We start from the raw sequence: 8087 nt of genomic DNA on the forward strand, positions 1-8087 counted from the left end.
CTCCCTTTACATTTTTTTTCATTAGTTCCCTTGCTATCCTTGCCAGTTTTGTTGCTCCAAATAAATTTTGTTACTATTTTTTTCTAGCTCAGTAAAATGGTTATTTGGTCATTTTATTGGTATGGCACTGAATAAGTAATTTAATTTGGGGACAATGGTCATTTTTATTATATTACCTCAATCTAACCATGAGCATTGACATTTTCCCAAGTGCTTTATGATTGTGTTCATACAGTTTATGGGTTTGTCTTGGGAGGTGGATTACCAAGTATTTAATGTTGTCTATAGCTATTTTAAATGGAATCTCTCTTTCTATCTCTGGCTCTTGGGCTTAGTTGCTAATATATAGAAATGTTGATGATTTATGTTGGTTTATTTTAATATCTTGCTAATTTGCTAAATTTGTTAATTGTTTCAAAAAGTTTTTTAGATGATCTCAAGTTCTCTAAGTATGCCACTATATCATCTGGAAAGAGTGAAACTTTGCTTCCTTGTTGATAATTCTTATTCTTTCAATTTCTTTTTTTTCTCCTATTGCTATAGCTAGCATTTATTTCTAATACTATACTAAAAACTAATGGTGATAATGAGACTATTTGTTTCACCCTTGATTTTTCTGGAAATGCTCTGGTTTATTCCCATTACATATAATATTTGTTAATGTTTTACATATAGATGCAATTTGTTATTTTAAGGAAAATTCTATTTATTCCTAACCTTTCTATTATTTTTAATAGGAATGGAGTTGTATTTTATCAAAGGATTTTCAGCATCTACTGAAATAATCATATGATTTCTGTCTGTTTTGCTATGGATATGTTTAATTTTGTTGAGTGCTTTTCTAGTGTTGAACCATCCCTGCCTAGCTGGCATAAATCTTACCTGATCATGGTATATTATCTTAGTAATAACTTTCTTTAGTTTCATTGCTAAAATATTATTTAAGATTTTTTGTATCAATATTCATTAGGGAAATTGGTCTGAAATTTTCTTTCTCTCTTCTGGTTCTTCCTGGTTTAGGTATCAGCACCATGTTGGTGCCATAAAAGGAGTTTAGCAGAACTCCTTCCTCTCATATTTTTTAAATAGTTTATGTAGAAAAAGAATTAATTATTCCTTAAATGTTTGGTAGGATTGACTTGTAAATCCATCTGGACCTGGAGAAATTTTCTTAGGGAGTTTATTGATTGTTTATTCAATTTCTTTTTCTGAGATGGGGTTAATTAATTTATTTTCTCGTTTGTTAATCTGGGCAGTTTTTTTTTATAAATATTCACCCATTTCACTCAGGTTATACAATTTATTGGCATAAAGTTTGGCAATGTAGCTTTCAATTATCTCTTTAATTTCCTCCTCAATGGTGATTAGTTCACCTTTTTCATTTTTAATACTGATAATTTGGTTATCTTCTTTTTTTTTTTTAGTTTTTTTTTTGCAAGGCAAATGGAGTTAAGTAGCTTGCCCAAGGCCACACAGCTAGGTAATTATTAAGTGTCTGAGATCGGATTTGAACCCAGGTACTGCTGACTCCAGGGCCGGTGCTTTATCCACTGCAGCACCTAGCCGCCCCTCTCTTTATTTAAAATCAGATTAACCAAAGGTTTGGCTATTTTATTGGCTTTTTCATAAAACCAACTCTTAGTTTTATTTATGAGATCAATGGTTTTCTTACTTTGAATTTTATTAATCTCTTCCCTGATTTTCAAAATTTCTAATTTGTTATTTAATTGGGGTTGTTTAATTTGTTCTTTTTCTAGTTCTGTGGTTGCATACCCAATTCACTGATATCCTTTTTCTCTATTTTATTCATATTGTCATTTATAGATATAACGTTTCCCCTCAAAATCACCTTGGCTGCATCCCAAAACTTTGGGTGTGATGTCTCATTAGTATCATTTTTCTTGGGTATAATTATTGATTTTTTATATTATTTGCTTTTTGATACATATTTTTTAAGATAAATTTTTTTAAGTTCACATTAGTTCTTGCTTAACTTTCCATGACCCTTCATTACATGTAATTTTTATTGCATCATGGTCTGAGAAATGTGTACTTGTTATTTCTGCCTCTCTGCATATGATTATAAGGTTTTTGTGTCCTAATACATGGTCAGTTTTCGTGTAGTGCCATGTACTGGCTTATATTCTTTCTTTCTCCATTAAGTTATCTGCAGAGGTCTATCATATCTACGTTTTCTAAGATTTCATTGCTCTTCTTTACTTTCTTCTTGTTTATTTTGTTGTCAGATTTATCTCCTTCTGAGAGAGGGAGATTGAGGTCTTCCATAATTAAAGTTTTTCTGTCTATGTCTCATTGTAATTCACTCAACTTTTCTTCTAGGAATCTGAATGCTGTAACACTGAGTGAATATATGTTCAGTAATGATATTGCTTCATTCCCAATGGTGCCTCTGAAGAAGATGTAGGTTTAATAAGATTGATTTCTGCTTTTACTTTATTTGAGAATAGAATTGCTACCCCAGATTTTTCACTTCAGCTGAGTCATAATATATTTTGATCCAAACTTTTACCTTTACCCTGTTATCTCTGCTTCAAAAGTGTTTTTTTTTTTTTTTTTTTGTAAACAACATATTGTAGAATTCTGGTTTTTAATCCATTCTGCTATCTCCTTCCAGTTTATGGGACAGTTCATCCCATTCACATTTACAGTTAAGATGGCTAATTCTGTATTTCCTTCCATGCTATCTTTCTCCATTTATATTTTTCTTTCCTTTTTTCATATTCCTCCTCACCAAAACTTTACTACCTCTCTCCTTTTACCTTTATTTTAAAAACTTAACTTTTAGTTCATTTTCACTATACCTTCCCTTTCCTTTTATCAGTCCCTTCTTCCTTTATCTTTCTCTTTCCCAGCCCCCCCCCCCTTCCCTGAGATTAGGTTAGATTTTTAAACCAAGTGGGAATGCATGAATATATCTTATTCCCTCTCTGGGCTAAATCTATTGAAGAGAATTTACTCAGCATTACTATTCTTCCTTCTTTCCCTCTTAAATTATATATCTTTGTGCCTCTTCCCTTGGTGTTATTTATCACTCTAATGCCATTGATCATGTATCATCAATCACAGTTTGGTTATTTGCTTGATAAATTCACATTATCAGGATATTATCACAAATTGCTTAGTGTGTTGTTTGACAACCACCATTGACTCAAATTGCATCAAATTATAATTATAGTCATTTTTTTACCTTACCCCCTTTTCAAGTATCTTTCAAGTACACAGAATCCTCCTCATGAGCCAAAGAACCATCCAAACCATATCATTTCTTGAACTATTTGTGCCTCTCCTCCCCAGGCCTATTTCACTCTTTACCCCTCCTCCCTCTCCCCCACCCAGGGTCAGGGTATTTAACCCCTTGTTAAATGAATCAAGGCTTATTTTCTTTCACACTTTACCTACTCCCTCCCCACCAAAGGTACTCAACATTTTGTTAAGTGAAGCAAGGCCTATTTTTCTCTTCGACTTTGACTCCCCTTCCTCACCCAGGGTATGTAACACCTCATTAGGTGAAGAATCCTTTAAATAAACCCCTGATCTAATTAATTGTAGGAAACTGAAAGATCTCCAAGTACTGGGAGGCTCTGGAGGTCTCACCTGAGAACTTTACAAATGATGTAAATTACAAAAACACTGATTAGGGTCTTTGCAGTTTATGATGCCCTCATTAGACATGGTACTAAACACAATGGGATTAAAGTAGGTCAAAGGATAATGAGACACTTAAATTTAAAGTTAACACTCCTGCATTTCTTCAAGCCTTTTTGTCTCAAACATAGTGATATTATCTTGCACCTCTTCAATTGAGAGATAAGACCCAGTTATACTCATATACTTTAAATTCATTCTCTTCAGTTATATTCCACCCTTTAAAAATCTTAAAAGAAGTAAAGTTCTAAAGAATTAGGATTGCTATATCTTCCCTTTTAGGGCTATATATAATTTGATGGTCTTGACCAACTTTTGTTTTGTTTTTAGGTTCCCCTTTTCATTAACTTTTTTTTTTAATGCAACTCTTGAGTTATGTATTTGGCAATTGAATTTTCCATTCAATTCTGCTCTCTGTATCAGGAAATTATGGAAGTCCTTCATTTATTTGAACATCTATCATTTTTTCCTGACACCATATGCTGAATTTCCTAGGGTTTTACATTCTGGGTTGTAATCCCAGGTTCTTTGTTCTCCAAACTATGCCAATTCAGGTCTTCCTAGTGCTTTACTGTTGAGGCTGATGGATCCTATGTGAGTCTTATTGTGTTTCCTTTGTATTTGAATTATTTTCCTTTTGCTGCTTGCAATATTGTCTCCTTTATCTGAGAGTACTGGTATTTGGTTATTACAATACCCTTGAAGTTTTTATCCTAGTGTCTCTTTCTAGAGGGGGTCTGTGGATCCTTTTAATGGTTACATTATTATCTTGTTCTAATAGATTTGGAAAGTTTTCCCTTATAATTTCCTGAATAATATTTTCCAGGCTCTTTTCTTTATCTAGGCTTTCTAGTAGTCCAATAATTCATAGATTTTCTCTCTCGATCTATTTTCAGGTCATTCATTTTCCCGAAAAGGTGTTTTACATTTTCTTCATTCTTTTCAGCCTTTTTATTTTGTTCAGTGGAATCTTTTAGTCTTTTAGATTCATTGATTTCTATTTGTTCAATTATAATTTTTAGAGTTTTATTTTCTTCAATTAGTTTCTGTGTTTCCTTTGCCAGTGAGTTATTTTCGCTTTTAATGGAGTTGATTTTTTTGGTCATTTTATCATAATTTTCCAGAGATGAATCTTTTAAAAAGTTAGATATGATAGATATCTGAAGAAAATTGACTGTGACTAGGAAGGAATGCAGCTTTTTTCTCAGTGATACATGGAAGCAAAACAAAAACTGTCTATATCAGGGAATAAGACCTCACAATCAAATGTAGAACAGTAGAAATATTAAATGAATTATTTTCACATCATAATGCAATTAAAAATGACTTGTAATAAAGGGTATGGAAAGTTGACTAAAATATTTAGAAAATAATAACTTATTATTACATACTATGCAAGGACAATAATGAGACAGTATACCAAAGCATATAAGATTCCTGATAATACAATTTTTAGGGAAAATTTTGTATCTCTAAATGCTTACATAGCTTAGAGAAATAGGAGATCAATGAATTGGATATTCAGCAAAAAAGGTAGAAAAACAAATTAAAAATAATTACCAAATTAGAAATTCAGAAAGTATATAGTGATTAATAAAATTGGAGGAAAGAAAACTATTGAACTAATAAATGAAACAGTTAATTTTATGAACAAATCAATAAAATAGATAAACCGCTTCTTAATTTGGTTTTATAAAAAAGAAGGAAGAAAGCCAAATCATCAATATCAGAAATGAAAAAAAGGTGAATTCACTAAGAATGAGTAGGAAATTAAAGTAATTTGGAGATTTTTTTCACAAGAATATGTCAATAAAGCTGACAATCAAAATGAAATGGATGAATATTTAATAAAATATAAATTTCCCAGATAAACAGAAGAGGAAATAAATTACTTAAATAACCCCACTTTGACAAAAGAATTAAAGTTATTGAATAAATTGAAAAAAAAATCTCCAGGGCTAGATGGATTTACAAGTAAATTCTACCAATCATTTAAAGAACAATTTCCAATTTTATATATGCTATTTGAAAAAAATAGTTGAAGAATTTCTACCACATTCCTTCTATGACACCAATATGATGTTGATATCTAAATCAAGAAGAACCAAAACACTAAAGTAAAATTATAGACTACCTAATGAATATTGATGAAAATTTTTTGATAAAATATTAATACAATATTTAATATATCTAATAAAATATTAGCAAAGAGATTACAGAAAGTTATTACTAGGATATACTTTTTGATCAGATAAGATTTATGATAGGAATTCAGGGTTTGTTCAATATTAGGAAAATGATCAACCTAATTGACCACAAACCATCAAAACTAAGAGACATGGTTTTATTATAACAGTAGAAACTGAAAAGCTTTTGACATGATTCAATATTCATTCCTATTAAAAAACACCAGAAAAGACAGGAATAAATGGAGTTTTCCTTAAAATGATAAGCAGTATCTTTATATATCTATCAGGTAACTAGGTGGTCCATGGACAGAATACTGACCCTGGAGTCAAGTGATCTTGTGCTTAAATAAAGCCTCAGCTATTTGCTAGTTGTATTAACTTAGACAAGTCATCTAAGGTCATCTGCAGTCATCCTGGTTTATATCTGGCCACTGTAACCAGGTGGCTCCAGAGAAAAAGCTGAGACTGGTGACTTTGTGCAGAAGGGCAGCTAGGTGGCACAGTGAATGGAGCACTGGCCGTGGAGTCTGGAGAATGGGAGCTCTAATTCATTCTCAGATGTTTGACATTCACTGGCTGTGTCACCTTAGACTAATCATTTAACCCTATTTGCCTTGCATTCAGACCAGTCATCCTGATTCAAATCTGGTCGCTGGATTGAGATGACTCTGAAGGAGGAAGTGAGGCTGGTGACTTAGTACAGGTACCCCATCAACCAAATCCGATTCATAAGTTTTTTATGCTATCAACTCTCTCATGTCATGGCTTTCTTCAAGAATAAAGGGCAAAACACTATACATCCATCAACAACATTATATGTAATGAAGATTAGTTAGAAACATTCCAAAAAAGATCATGGGTGAACCAAGGGGATCATTATTGGCATTACTATTCAATATTGTATTAAAAATGTTAGCTTTAGTAATAAGAGAAGAAAAGGAATTTGAAGGAATTAGAGTAGGCAATGAGGAAACAGAATCATCAATCTTTGCAGATAATATGAGGGATGCATTTAGAGAATTCTAAGGAAATCAACTAAAAAAATTCTTGAAACAATTAACAACTCTAGGAAAGTTACAGGATATAAAATAAAATCACATAAATCATGAACATTTCTATATATTGCCAACAACACTCTACAGCAAGTAATAGAAAAAGAAATTCTATTTAAGGTAAATTTAGACAACAGGTAACTTTAGACAACATAAAATGCTTGGAAATCTCTCCCAAGAGCAACTGAGAAACTGAGAAATTGCAAGACACTTTTCAAACAAATAAAGTCATATCTAAATAACTGAAGAAATGTCAATTGCTCTTGGGTAGGTTAAGCTAAGATAATAAAAATGACAATTGATTTAAATTAAATTACTTATTAGGTACTATACCAATCAAAGCACCGAAAATTTATTTTACAGAGCTATAAAAATAATAGCAAAATTCATCTAGAATAATAAAAAGTCAAGAATGTCAAAGAGATTACTGAATAAAATGCAAAGGAAAGTGGCCTAGACATACCTAATCTGATGCTATTTTATAAAGAGGCAGTCATCAGAATTTTTAGGTATTGGCTAAAAATAGATAAATAAGTCTGTGTAATAAAAGAAAAAGCATTATGTGACTATAGTAATCTACTGTTTGATAAACTCTAGTTTCTGTTAGAAATCACCTTGCACAAAAAGTGCTTACAAAACTGGAAAATGGCATGACAGAAAATAAGTAAGATCCATATCTCACACCTTGTACCAAAAACAAGTGGGTACAGGAGTTAATCATAAAGGGTGATGCCATTAGCCAATTATGAAAAGAAGGAGTTGTCTTTCTTTCACATCTGTGAGGAAGGGAGGAGTTTATAATGAAACAAGAGATAGAGAACATCACAAATTAAAAAGGGATAATTTTTGATGCATTAAATTTAAAAGTTTTGCATAAAAAACTCAATGCTACCAAGATTAGAAGAATTTCAGAAAGTAGGGAAATAATTTTCACAACTAATATTTCTGATAAGGACTCATTTCTAAAATATTTAGAGAATTGAGTCTATTAGAATTCATATCATTTTCTAATTGAAAAAATGGTCGAAGGACATGATCAGGCTATTTTCAGATGAAAAAAAATTAAAGCTTAAAGGTATCCATTGTAATTTGAAATAAATCATTATTGATTAGAGAACTGCAAATCAAAACAACTCTGAAGTACCACCTCATACCTATCATATTGGATAAAATGATTAGT

Source organism: Macrotis lagotis, chromosome X (genome assembly GCF_037893015.1).
Source record: "Macrotis lagotis isolate mMagLag1 chromosome X, bilby.v1.9.chrom.fasta, whole genome shotgun sequence".
In the NCBI taxonomy this organism is placed as follows: domain Eukaryota; kingdom Metazoa; phylum Chordata; class Mammalia; order Peramelemorphia; family Peramelidae; genus Macrotis; species Macrotis lagotis.